The sequence below is a fragment of the Lepisma saccharinum genome, unplaced genomic scaffold, assembly GCF_977018435.1.
Source record: "Lepisma saccharinum unplaced genomic scaffold, izLepSacc3.1 HAP1_SCAFFOLD_162, whole genome shotgun sequence".
Classification (NCBI taxonomy): Eukaryota; Metazoa; Arthropoda; class Insecta; order Zygentoma; family Lepismatidae; genus Lepisma; species Lepisma saccharinum.
This window is the reverse complement of record NW_028142969.1, coordinates 369,113-384,214: the sequence shown is the minus strand read 5'-3', so window position 1 is coordinate 384,214 and position 15,102 is coordinate 369,113.

Sequence of the window (15,102 nt, the reverse complement as noted above, 5' to 3'; positions counted from 1 at the left end):
ATTTTGCTCGTTTTTCATTTTTGTACCTTGACTGAAAATAGCGTTGCTCACGGGACGGGACATGTCCCGTCTCGTCTCCTGTCTCGTCTCGAAAACGAGACGAGACAATAGACGGGACAAGCCTTTTGAAATTCGAGACGGGACGAGACGGAATGCCTTTCTCGTCTCGTTTTCGAAAAGTCTCGTCTCGTCTCGAATGTCTCGAAAAAAAAAAATAAAAGCAAAATATTTAATCAGTTGCAAATAGTTGTTTGCTTGGAATAAAGTATTTCAATTAGAAACTTTGATAAGCGTGTATTAAGTCGAAATAAGACTATTCTAGAGAGAGTAATGAAAGAAAACCTAAACTTATTTTTAATACTCTTTCGAAACACAGCATTACTCCCCATTTTTGTTTTTCAATTCATTCCAGGTTAATAACTTTATGTTACGATAGTACTCCAGATACTAATACAATTCTGAATAACATCAAGTAAAAGGGCAGGTAGAGAAGGTGGAAGGAGGGGCCAAAAGATCGTGGAATGTATGCGTCCGAGGTTTATCTTGTGAAAATAGTCTCAGCTCTATAGGTTGGAAGGATAAACGGACCGACGGATGTGGTTTATTTTTATTAATTAATTTTTACATCAAAAGGTGTACAGAAGTGATTGTTATTAGGAAGTAGGAAAAGCATTGTAGGAAACATTTCAGTACAAATTGATAAGGAGTTGTTGGGAAAGTTATTAAGGAGTCCAAGATATAAGCAAGACTAAGAGAAGGAGATAATTAGGGACAAATAATCTTGCATTATCCCACTCCGAACTGCTGAGAGCTAAAGAGGAGGAGAAAATGCAGGAAATATGGAAAGAAGTAATTTGGTGATTTTCGTGTTTACATGGAACCATGACAAGATTTTACCACATGATTATTTGCACGTGTTGCGAAATTATTAGAATGTTATGGAAGTTTCGGAAATGTCTTTGTTGAGAAAATTGGTGGTTGGATTCGATTTTTTTACGTCTGTTTGAAGATTATTTAGAATGCTTTTTTATGTATTTATTTCTTATTTAAGTTGAATACTATTCCTTGGATTGTAATAACGAAATACTGAGCCTGATATAGAATAGATTTCATATGAAGGAAGTGCACTAACTTCTGTATAATCGTCGTAGAAGGAAACTTTGTTCTATTGGGACTCCCCGATGGTACAGTGGTAGCACTTCACCTTGTAATCAAGGGGTGCCGGGTTCGATAACCGGTGAAGGAACATAGTGATTTGAATCCCATTTTGAAGTGTGGGTCCAGTTCCGATTAGCTTTTCTGTGAATCAAATGAAGGAATGTTGTAGCTGTTCTTTTTATTCTTCAAGTTAATTTGCAAAATACATGTAGTATCTACTGTCTACATTTTCAATCGTTACTAAACAAATTTCACAAAGTAGTTTTATCAAACTTCAGAGGGAAGCTGACAGCAATGTTAGGGTGGCGGGAGTCTGTTTACGGCCAGGGCGTTTTCCGTGACTATTTTTCGCCGCTTCCCACTGACAGAGGTTTTACTTTGAACAATGGACACCGTTCCTTCAGGGGGCAAACCTGCAGTAGCGGGAAAGTGCCATAAATCCAGGCCTAAAGTAGGAATGAAAGTTGATGCAAGGGTGGGGCAATAAAAATTCTGTAATTTGCTTTGCTTGCTGACAGGAAGTTTTGCAGGAAAAGCTGAAAAGGAAAACGGCAAACTTTGAATGCAAGAGGGACAGTGAACACAAGTTCTTTGTATTAATCGCCGACACACAAGCTTCCATTTCGAAGGTGAGGCTATCAGCTGCGAAGTTATTAGAGGGTTGTAAGCAGTGACGACGCCAGAGGAGGCAGGGGGGCGCCACTTCCCCCTCTCCCGGGCCCTCCAACTGAAGTTAATTAAATATCAAATAATAAAGAGAGTTCATTTATAAGTATATGACGATTTTCACCTTTTCAAAGTGGTGTATTCTGCATGATATCACTTTCCTGTTTATAATACCAACTTGATTAACAAATATTAATTTGTTTTGTATATATATATATATATATAGCTATGTGTATGTGACTTTCGTTCAAGATTCGAGCGCCGACCTTTGCATAGGTGATTTCTCATTCATTTATGTCCTATAATCGTCGAGATTAACCTAAGTTTTAAAAAGTTTTAAGAACTGGGAAAAAGTGTTGAATGTGGATGGTTTTAAAACATCACGAATATTTTCAGGACCACAAGACATCATCTGTAGTACGCGCAAATTATTCTAATCGTGGTCGTTAGGGACAACACTAATTATTAAAATACATTCAAAGTTGATTCAAGATTTGATTGGTTGGTTGATTTTGTGTTTTAAGTCCATTTTATGCACAGAAAAGTCAACCGGGACTTAGCTTAAAGTGCCTCCACTGGGTATCGAACCTGGGACCAAAGGTGATCGAAAAAAAACGGCACTAAATGTCAGTTGTTGTGGATTCATCGCGGTTTCTTACTATTCAGGGACTTGAATTTCGAGATGATGAGTCTGAGGAAACCTTAACAAAGGGAATTTCTTCGATACTCTTGAAGTTAATGAGGATATATTATTTCGAAATGTATTGAACATGAACCTTAAAATGCAAATTACACTTAAAATTCGAATCAAAACATATCGCGGGCACGTAAAATAACGCAATTTAGGATTTGCCACGCTTCAATCATTGGATACAGGTTCGCTCTTTCTCGAACACATCAAAATCGACGAACATCTTCCCACGAACCCCATAGGTGCCTGTAATTGTTTAGCACAGACATACGTTGGAGTGGTAGAGTAAGAGTAAGTAATGCCAGGGTCAGAATATTTCTTGAATCGTGAGTAACTGTAATCTTTGTCTGATTTTTTTTTTATCCTGTGATAACATTTCCCTGAAAGGTGAAATACAAATTTTGCCCAAAACTCTTCAGCATTACGAAGATGGTTGTCCTTAAAATCTTTGAAAAGGCTTGCTCGAAACAGGATGCTGGATGCAAACTGCCTCATTTGGCTGTTCTTGCCATTCAGAAGAAATGTCAAGTCCTGGACGTACCAAAGGTAGCAATGTGTTCTCCAAACCACACAGAGCAGAATTCTCCTACAGGAAAAATACGCTTCACTAAGTGCCTTACATTGTTTCTAATACTTAAGAAGATTCATTTCTTCCAACGCAACTTACCAATAAAAAAGAATTAATGTCTTTATTAAAACGAATCATGTGGAGATAAACTAGTAATCAAGAAGTAAATTTAGGCTGTAAACGTCCACTCTAAATAAAAGACAAACATAAAACACCATACATGAATATAATAATAATAATAATTATTGTAATTATTATTATTATAATTATTATAATAGTCATTATTATAAGTATTATTATATATGTATATATATATATATATATGTGTAGTGTTTTCTGGCTTTTTAATGTGACTTCCCTCTTACAATATTTTGTTGCCAGCCTTTCGCCCCCCCCCCCAGTCACATTTCACTGGCGCCGTCACTGGTTGGAAGTAAATTTATTAGGACGAAGAAAGTAACATTAGCTGTTGACAGTGTTGCACCAAAGGACGTGATTTGTGATACTGTTTGTATAAATTATAGGAAATTTAAGCAAAAAATTATAATTGTTGAGACTTGAGAGTTGTTTCCTTCAGATAAAAAAGTTCAGATAAAACAAGAATTTAGCCTTACTGTTATGAAAAGAAATAACGCAGTATAGGGAAAGAATAACTCCTCACATGTGTCGCACCTGGTGGGATGCAACCCACATGCACAAGAGTATTGCAGGAAGTCTATGAACGAGGATGAAAAGGGATGTGTGAAATTTGACTTAGCTGCGGGTGAATTAGTGGATTCTAATATTCTTAAGGTTGATATTGGGTTTTAAGTCCACTTGATTCACAAATAGGCTAAATCGCGAATCGACCTACAGTTTAAAGTGTGATCCGATCCACTTTGTGCCTCCATTTGGTATCGAACGAGGGGACCCTTGATTACAAGACCTCGACGTTATTACTACGCCATCGGGGAGGCGCCCAATTTACACAAATATGTTGATTTCAATAACACGTTTAATGCATAATCTGATAATGATGCACTTTTGGTGCATCTAAACATATTTTTTTCAACTATATCATGACTGAAAGAATCATTGAAGTTGGGATTTTTGTAGCTTCAGGAGGCACGGCTCTGTAAATGTGCGATATAAAATATATGCAGGTTTGCCTTCCATACGTGGTGGTTTTGTCACGTTTCTTCGCTTCGTACAACATACACTTTTGCAGGAACTGCTTCTTGCATCCTCCTCTAGCTAAACAAAAAATATATTTGTTCAGCATAATCGATGGTTATTATTCCTGCCGAACAAGGATTTTATTGCGATCATACGCTTTCTATTTGTAATATACTAAGTATTGAAATGCTTTCTTACAACACATTTAAAATCTCTTTTGTTGCTCCCGAGCGCCAAGCTTTGAACTTAAAGAAGAAATGTACATTTTCATAGTGCACGGAAGTTCGACATTCAGAAAGAAAGAAGGTCTAGTGGAAAACATTTCAAAACTTCCAAAAGGTATAGCAGTAATGAAAAGAGCACTCTTGTATGGAAGCCAGAAAAACCACAAGGTAGATTTCATAAGATGCCTAGCAATCAGTAACCAACAAACTGCATTTTTAATATTAATGTTCTCATTATTAACGAACCTTATTTATTCTCACCACGCAATGGGTAAAATATTTGGAGCTTTATCCCACTTTCCGGAAAAAAATATTTTGTGTTTCGAGAAATTCGCGTTCAATGCTATAACACACTTCAAAACCCATTTTCTATACAGACCAAGCCAGAGATGATTTACTTCGAAACGTTAAATTATTATGCTTTTCAGTGGCTGAAAAGCGTTTTAATTATGACATTTTAACTATGGGATTAATAGTTGATTTTTCGAGAAATACGCGTTCAATGCTAGTACTCGTTCAAAACTCATTTTCTCTACAGAGGCAGTCAGAGATGATTTTCTCTAAAAGGGTTGAATTATTAAGCTTTACAGAGCCTGAGAAGCGTTTTAATTAATACATTTGGACTATGGAATGAATATTTGATTTTTAGAGAAATACGCGTTCAATGCTGGTACAGGTTTGAAACTTATTTTCTCTACAGACCTAGTTAGTGAATATTTTTCATTAAAATGTTGAATTATTAAGCTTTACAGAGCCTGAAAAGCGTTTTAATTAAGACATTTGGACTATAGGATTAATATCTGATTTTTCGAGATTTACGCGTTCAAAGCTAGTATTCGTTTGAAATTCATTTTCTCTACAGACCTAACCTGAGATGATTTTCTTTAAAATGTTGAATTATTAAGATTTTCAGAGGCTGAAAAGCATTATAATTCTGACATTTCGACTAGGGATCAAAACTTGATTTTACGAGAAATTTTCGATGAATGTTAATACTCACATGAGACTCATTCTATACAGACCAAGAAAGAAATGATTTTCTTTAAAATGTAGAATTATTATGTTTTTCAGAGGTTGAAAAGCGTTTTAATTAAGACATTTGGACTTTAAAATGAATAGTTGATTTTTCGAGAAATACGCTTTTAATGTTAGTAATCGTTCGAAACTCATTTTCTCTACAGAGCTAGTCAGAGATGATTTTCTTTAAAATGTTGAATTATTAAGCTATATAGAGCCTGAAAAGTGTTTTAGTTATGACATTTGGACTATGGAATGAATATTTGATTTTTCGATAAATACTCGTACAATGCTGGTAAACGTTTGAAACTCATTTTCTCTACTTACCTAGCCAGAAATGATTTTCATTAAAATGTTGAATTATTAAGATTATAAGAGCCTGAAAAGCGTTTTAATTATGACATTTCGCCTATAATATCAAAACTTGATTTTTCGAGAAATTCGCTTTAGATGATAATTTTCGTTTGAAACTCATTTTCTCTTAAGACCATGCCAGAGATGATTTTCTTAATAATTTTGAATTATTATGCATTTCAGAGCCAGAAAAGCGTTTTAATTCTGACATTTGATCTATGGGATTATTAGTTGATTTTTCGAGAAATACGCGTTCAATGCTAGTACTCGTTCAAAACTCATTTTTTCTACAGCCCAAGCCAAAGATGATTTTCTTTAAAATGTTGAATTAATATGCTTTTCAGAGCGTGAAAAGCGTTTTAATTAAGACATTTGGACCATAGAATGAATAGTTGATTTTTGAAGAAATACGCGTACAATGCTGGTACACGTTCGAAACTCATTTTCTCTACAGATTTAGCGTGAAATGATTTTCATTAAAATGTTGTCTTATTAAGCTTTTCAGCGCCTGAGATGCGTTTTAATTCTGACATTTCGACTATAGGATCAAAACTTGAGTTTTCGAGAAATTCGCGATCAATGCTAATACTCGTTTGAAACTCTTTTTCTCTTCAGACCAAGCCAGAGATGATTTTCTTTCAATTGTTACCTCTTCCCTGAGACACGAAATTTATAAGAAAAGGGCCTGTAACTAGGTAATCTATAAATAAAATCTTCTATATGTTTATTTTTTTTATTAAGCCCGTTTTTTTGTACCGTCACGGAAAACCCGGAAATATATTTAAACCATTACTTCTTGGCTGAGGCTCGAAGTTCAAAAGAAATTTTGGATGAAATCCTATCGACTGCGTGAGGTTTGTATCTAAGCAAACTTTAAATAAAATATCCTACATGATTATTTTCTCTTAAGCTTATTTTCGATTTTGGACCATCACGGAAAACCCGGGAAATATATTTTAGTTCTTACTTCTTCGCTGAGACACGAAGTTCAAATGAAACTATGGACGAAATCTTATCGAGTATGTAAGGTTTGTATCTAGCGAATTTTTAAATAAAATCATCTATGTGATTACCTTCTATTAAGTCCGTTTTTTTATTTTTGTACCACCAGTATCCTATATGATTAATTTATATTAAGCCTATTTTCAATCTTTGTAAGGTGGCGGAAAATGCGGTAAATATGTTTTTTTAACTTTTACTTCCTCGTTACGATACGCAGTTCACAAGAAATTATTTACCAGATATTATCGAATGTGTGGAGTTTGAATCTAAGTAATACTTATTAACGTGGAATGAATTGAAAAACAAAAATGAGGAGTATGTGTTGAATGTGAGAATGTGTTTCGAAAGAGTATTAAAAATAAGTTTAGGTTTTAATTAATTACTCTCTCTAGAATAGACTTATTTCGACTTAATACACGCTTATCAAAGTTTCTAATTGAAATACTTTATTCCAAGCAAACAACTATTTGCAACTGATTAAATATTTTGCTTTTATTTTTTTTTTTCGAGACATTCGAGACGAGACGAGACTTTTCAAAGCCGTCCCGTCCCGTAGTATCTCGAAAACGAGACGAAAAAGGCATTCCGTCTCGTCGCGTCTCGAATTTCAAAAGGCTTGTACCGTCTCGTGTCTCGTCTCGTTTTCGAGACGAGACAGGAGACGAGACGGGACATGTCCCGTCCCGTGAGCAACACTATTTTCAGTCAAGGTACAAAAATGAAAAACGAGCAAAATAGAAAGTAATCGTATAAAATATTTTATTTAAGGATTACTTAGATACGAACCTCTCACATTAGATTAGAAAGGTTCTTGAGAACTTCGTGTCTCAGCAAAGAAATAAGAATTATGAAATTTTTCCGAGTTTTCTGTGACTGCACAAAAAACAAAAACGGGCTTAATACAAGGAAATCGTATAGACGATTTAAAATAATTATTACTTAGATACAAACCTCACACATTCGATAATATTTTGTCCATAGTTTCTTATGAATTTCGTGTCTCAGCGAAGAAGTAAGAATTAAAATATATTTCCCTGGTTTTCCGTGATGGTACAAAAATTGAAAATGAGCTTAAGAGAAAGTAGTCATATAGGAGATTTTATTTATGGATTGCCTAGATACAACCTTTACACAGTCGATAAGATTTGGTCCATATTTTCTTGTGAACTTCGTGATTCAGCGAGGAAGTAAGAATTTAAAAATATTTCCAGGGTTTTCCCTGAATGTACGTACAAAAATAAAAAACGGACTTAATAGAAAGTAATCATATAAATGATTTTATTTAAAGATTACCTAGATACAAACCTCACACACTCGATATTGGTCCATAGTTTCTTATGAATTCTATGTCTCAGCCAAGAAGTAAGAATTTAAAAAAATTTCCCGAGTTTTCCCTGATGTACAAAAATAAAGTACGGGTTTAATAGAAAGTAATCATATGGAAGATTTTATTTAAAGACTAACTGGATACAAACCCTACACACTCAACAATATTTTGTCCATAGTTTCTTCTGAACCTCGTGTCTCAGCGAGGAAATAAGAATTAAGAAATATTTTCCGTGTTTTGTTGACGGTACAAAAAAACGGGCTTCATAGAAAGTAATTGTGTAGAAGATTTTATTTTTGTATTACTTAGATACAAACTCCACACATTCGATAATATCTGGTAAATAATTTCTTGTGAACTGCGTATCGTAACGAGGAAGTAAAAGCGCGTACTACAGATGATGTCTTGTGGTCCTGAAAATATTCGTGATGTTTTAAAACCATCCACTTTCAACACTTTTTCCCAGTTCTTAAAACTTTTTAAAACTTAGGTTAATCTCGACGATTATAGGACATAAATGAATGAGAAATCACCTATGCCCAGGTCGGCACTCGAATCTTGAACGAAAGTCACATACACATAGCTATATATATACTAAACAAATTAATATTTGTTAATCAAGTTGGTATTATAAACAGGAAAGTGATATCATGCAGAATACACCACTTTGAAAAGGTGAAAATCGTCATATACTTATAAATGAACTCTCTTTATTATTTGATATTTAATTAACTTCAGTTGGAGGGCCCGGGAGAGGGCGAAGTGGCGCCCCCCTGCCTCCTCTGGCGTCGTCACTTCTTACAACCCTCTAATAACTTCGCTGCTGATAGCCTCACCTTCGAAATGGAAGCTTGTGTGTTGGCGAATAATACAAAGAACTTGTGTTCACTGTCCCTCTTGCATTCAAAGTTTGCCGTTTTCCTTTTCAGCTTTTCCTGCAAAACTTCCTGTCAGCAAGCAAAGCAAATTACAGAATTTTTATTGCCCCTCCCTTGCATCAACTTTCATTCCTACTTTAGGCCTGGATTTATGGTTCTTACCCGCTACTGCAGGTTTGCCCCCTGAAGGAACGGTGTCCATTGTTCAAAGCAAAACCGCGGTCAGTGGGAAGCGGCGAAAAATAGTCTCGGAAAACGCCCTGGCCGTAAACAGGCTCCCGCCACCCTGACATTGCTGTCAGCTTCCCTCTGAAGTTTGATAAAACTACTTTGTGAAATTTGTTTAGTAACGATTGAAAATGTAGACAGTAGATACTAACATGTATTTTGCTAATAAACTTGAAGGCTAAATTTACAGAATAAAAAGAACAGCTACAACATTCCTTCATTTGATTCACAGAAAAGCTAATCGGAACTGGACCCACACTTCAAAATGGGATTCAAATCACTATGTTCCTTCACCGGTTATCGAACCCGGCACCCCTTGATTACAAGGTGAAGTGCTACCACTGTACCATCGGGGAGTCCCAATAGAACAAAGTTTCCTTCTACGACGATTATACAGAAGTTAGTGCACTTCCTTCATTTGAAATCTATTCTATATCAGGCTCAGTATTTTGTTATTACAATCCAAGGAATAGTATTCAACTTAAATAAGAAATAAATACATAGAAAAGCATTCTAAATAATCTTCAAACAGACGTAAAAAAATCGAATCCAACCACCTGTAGAATGCCTGAGGGAAACAACAAGAATTTTCTCAACAAAGACATTTCCGAAACTTCCATAACATTCTAATAATTTCGCAACACGTGCAAATAATCATGTGGTAAAATCTTGTCATGGTTCCATGTAAACACTAAAATCACCAAATTACTTCTTTCCATATTTCCTGTATTTTCTCCTCCTCTTTAGCTCTCAGCAGTTCGGAGTGGGATAATGCAAGATTATTTGTCCCTAATTATCTCCTTCTCTTAGTCTTGCTTATATCTTGGACTCCTTAATAACTTTCCCAACAACTCCTTATCAATTTGTACTGCCATGTTTCCTACAATGCTTTTCCAACTTCCTAATAACAATCACTTCTGTACACCCTTTGATGTAAAAATTAATTAATAAAAATAAACCATATCCGTCGGTCCGTTTATCCTTCCAACCTATAGAGCTGAGACTATTTTTACAAGATAAACCTCGGACGCAGACATTCCACGATCTTTTGGCCCCTCCTTTCAACTTCTCTACCTGCCCTTTTACTTGATATTATTCAGAATTGTATTAGTATCTGGAGTACTATCGTAACAAAAATGGGGAGTAATGCTGTGTTTCGAAAGAGTATTAAAAATAAGTTTAGGTTTTCATTCATTACTCTCTCTAGAATAGTCTTATTTCGACTTAATACACGCTTATCAAAGTTTCTAATTGAAATACTTTATTCCAAGCAAACAACTATTTGCAACTGATTAAATATTTTGCATTTATTTTTTTTCGAGACATTCGAGACGAGACGAGACTTTTCAAAAGCCGTCCCGTCCCGTATCGTGTCTCGTCTCGAAAACGAGACGAGAAAGGCATTCCGTCTCGTCCCGTCTCGAATTTCAAAAGGCTTGTCCCGTCTCGTGTCTTGTGAAATTCGTGTTTCAGCGAGGAAGTAAGAACAAAAATATATTTCCCGGGTATTCCTTGATGGTACAAAAATTAAAAATGTTCTGAATTGAGACTAACCATATAGGAGATATTATATAATAATTCGTCGATACAAATCTCACACATTCGATAATGTGTTTCTTATGAATTCTACGTCTCAGCCAAGAAGTTAGAATTTAAAAACAATTCCCGAGTTTTCCCTGATGTACAAAAATAAAGTACGGGTTTAACAGAAAGTAATCATATAGAAGATTTTATTTAAAGACTAACTGGATACAAACCCTACACACTCAACAATATTTTGTCCATAGTTTCTTGTGAACATCGTATCTGAGCGAGGACGTAAGAATTATAAAATATTTCCCAGAATTTATCTAACGGAACAAAAATAAAAAAAACTGGCTCAATAGAAATTAATCACATAGAAGATTTTATTTATAAATTACCTCGTTACAGGTCATACACACTCGATAAGATATGGTCCAGTTTCTTAATATTTTCAAAGAATAAGTAAGAATTGATAAATATTTCCCGGATTTTCCCTGGTGGTACAAAAATAAAAAAACGGACTTAATAGAAGGTAATCACATAGATGATTTTATTTAAAAATTCGCTAGATACAAACCTTACATACTCGATAAGATTTCGTCCATAGTTTCATTTGAACTTCGTGTCTCAGCGAAGAAGTAAGAACTAAAATATATTTCCCGGGTTTTCCGTGATGGTCCTAAATCGAAAATAAGCTTAAGAGAAAATAATCATGTAGGAGATTTTATTTAAAGTTTGCTTAGATACAAACCTCACGCAGTCGATAGGATTTCATCCAAAAATTTCTTTTGAACTTCGAGCCTCAGCCAAGAAGTAAAGGTTTATATATATTTCCGGGTTTTCCGTGACGGTACAAAAAAAAGGGCTTAATAGAAAGTAATCATATAGAAGATTTTATTTATAGATTACCTAGTTACACGCCCTTTTCTTATAAATTTCGTGTCTCAGGGAAGAGGTAACAATTGAAAGAAAATCATCTCTGGCTTGGTCTGTAGAGAAAAAGAGTTTCAAACGAGTATTAGCATTGAACGCGTATTTCTCGTAAAATCAGCTAATAATCCCATAAACCAAATGTCAGAATTAAAACGTCTTTCTGACTATGAAATGCATAATAATTCAAAATTATTAAAAAATCATCTCTGGCATGGTCTGAAGAGAAAATGAGTTTCAAACGAAAATTATCATTTAAAGCGAATTTCTCGAAAACTCAAGTTTTGATCCTATAGTCGGAATGTCAGAATTAAAACACTTCTCAGGCTCTGAAAATCTTAATAATACAACATTTTAATGAAAATCATTTCTGGCTAGGTCTGTAGAGAAAATGAGTTTCGAACGTGTACCAGCATTGTACGCGTATTTCTACAGAAATCAACTATTCATTCTATAGTCCAAATGTCTTAATTAAAACGCTTTTCACGCTCTGAAAAGCATTTTAATTCAACATTTTAAAGAAAATCATCTCTTGCTTGGTCTGTAGAAAAAATGAGTTTTAAACGAGTACTAGCATTGAACGCGTATTTCTCGTAAATTCAACTAATAATCCCATAAACCAAATGTCAGAATTAAAACGTCTTTCTGATTATGAAATGCATAATAATTCAAAATTATTAAAAAATCATCTCTGGCATGGTCTGAAGAGAAAATGAGTTTCAAACGAAAATTATCATTTAAAGCGAATTTCTCGAAAAATCAAGTTTTGATATTATAGGTGAAATGTCAGTATTAAAACGCTTTTCAGGCACTTATAATCTTAATAATTCAACATTTTAATGAAAATCATTTCTGGCTAGGTAAGTAGAGAAAATGAGTTTCAAACGTGTACCAGCATTGTACGCGTATTTCTCGAAAAATCAAATATTCATTCCATAGTCCAAATGTCATAATTAAAACGCTTTTCAGGCTCTATAAAGCTTAATAATTCATCATTTTAAAGAAAATCATCTCTGACTAGCTCTGTAGAGAAAATGAAATTCGAACGAGTACTAACATTAAAAGCGTATTTCTCGAAAAATCAACTATTCATTTTAAAGTCCAAATGTCTTAATTAAAACGCTTTTCAACCTCTGAAAAGCATAATAATTCAACATTTTAAAGAAAATCATTTCTGGCTTGGTCTGTATAGAAATGAGTCTCACGTGAGTTTTAACATTGAACTCAAATTTCTCGAAAAATCAAGTTTTGATCCTATAGTCTAAATGTCAGAATTATAACGCTTTTCAGCCTCTGAAAAGCTTAATAATTCAACATTTTAAAGAAAATCATCTCAGGTTAGGTCTGTAGGGAAAATGAGTTTCAAACGAGTACTAGCTTTGAACGCGTATATCTCGAAAAATCAGATACTAATCCTATAGTCCAAAGGTCTTAATTAAAACGCTTTTTAGGATCTGAAAAGCATAATAATTTAACATTTTAAAGTAAATCATCACTGGCTTGGTCTGTATAGAAAATGAGTCTTAGTGAGTATTAGCATTGAACGCGAATTTCTCAAAAAATTAAGTTTTGATCCTATAGTAGAAATGTCAGAATTAAAACGCTTTTCAAGCTCTGAAAAGCTTAATAATTCAACATTTTAATGAAAATCATCTCTAGCTAGGCCTGTAGAGGAAATAAGTTTCAAACCTGTACCAGCATTGAACGCTTATTTCTCTAAAAATCAAATATTCATTCCATAGTCCAAATGTATTAATGAAAACGCTTTTCAGGCTCTGTAAAGCTTAATATTTCAACGTTTTAAAGAAAATCATCTCTGACTAGCTCTGTAGAGAATGAGTTTCGAATGAGTTCTTGCGTATTCTCGAAAAATCAACTATTAATCCCATAGTTAAAAAGTCATAATTAAAACGTTTTTCAGCCTCTGAAAAGCATAATAATTTAACATTTTGCAGTAAATCATCTCTGGCTTGGTCTGTATAGAAAATGGGTTTTGAAGTGGGTATTAGCATTGAACGCGAATTTCTCGAAACACAAAATATTTTTTTTCCGGAAAGTGGGATAAAGCTCCAGATATTTTACCCATTGCGTGGTGAGAATAAATAAGGTTCGTTAATAATGAGGACATTAATATTAAAAATTCAGTTTGTGTGTTACTGATTGCTAGGTATCTTATGAAATCTACCTGGTGGTTTTTCTGGCTTCCATACAAGAGTGCTCTTTTCATTACTGCTATACCTTTTGGAAGTTTTGAAATGTTTTCCACTAGACCTTCTTTCTTTCTGAATGTCGAACTTCCGTGCACTATGAAAATGTACATTTCTTCTTTAAATTCTAAGCTTGGCGCTCGGGAGCAACAAAAGAGGTTTTAAATGCGGATGATCGCAATAAAATCCTTGTTCGGCAGGAATAATTAACCATCGATTATGCTAAACAAATATATTTTTTGTTTAGCTAGAGCAAGGTCCCAGGAGGATGCAAGAAGCCGTTCCTGCAAAAGTGTATGTTGTACGAAGCGAAGAAACGTGACAAAACCACCACGTATGGAAGGCAAACCTGCATATATTTTATATCGCACATTTACAGAGCCGTGCCTCCTGAAGTTACAAAAATCCCAACTTCAATGATTCTTTCAGACATGATATAGTTGAAAAAAATATGTTTAGATGCACCAAAATTGCATCATTATCAGATTATGCATTAAACGTGTTATTGAAATCAACATATTTGTGTAAATTGGGTGCCTCCCCGATGGCGTAGTAATAACGTCGAGGTCTTGTAATCAAGGGTCCCCTCGTTCGATACCAAATGGAGGCACAAAGTGGATCGGATCACACTTCAAACTGTAGGTCGATTCGCGATTTAGCCTATTTGTGAATCAATATTTGTGAACCAATATCAACCTTAAGAATATTAGAATCCACTAATTCACCCGCAGCTAAGTCAAATTTCACACATCCCTTTTCATCCTCGTTCATAGACTTCCTGCAATACTCTTGTGCATGTGGGTTGCATCCCACCAGGTGCGACACATGTGAGGAGTTATTCTTTCCCTGTACTGCGTTATTTCTTTTCATAACAGTAAGGCTAAATTCTTGTTTTATCTGAACTTTTTTATCTGAAGGAAACAACTCTCAAGTCTCAACAATTATAATTTTTTGCTTAAATTTCCTATAATTTATACAAACAGTAGCACATATCACGTCCATTGGTGCAACACTGTCAACAGTTAATGTTACTTTCCTCGTCCTAATAAATTTACTTCCAACCAGTGACGGCGCCAGGGAAATGTGACTGGGGGGGCGAAATTCTGGCAACAAAATAATGTAAGGGGGTAGTCACATTAAAAAGCCAGAAAACACTACACATATATATATATA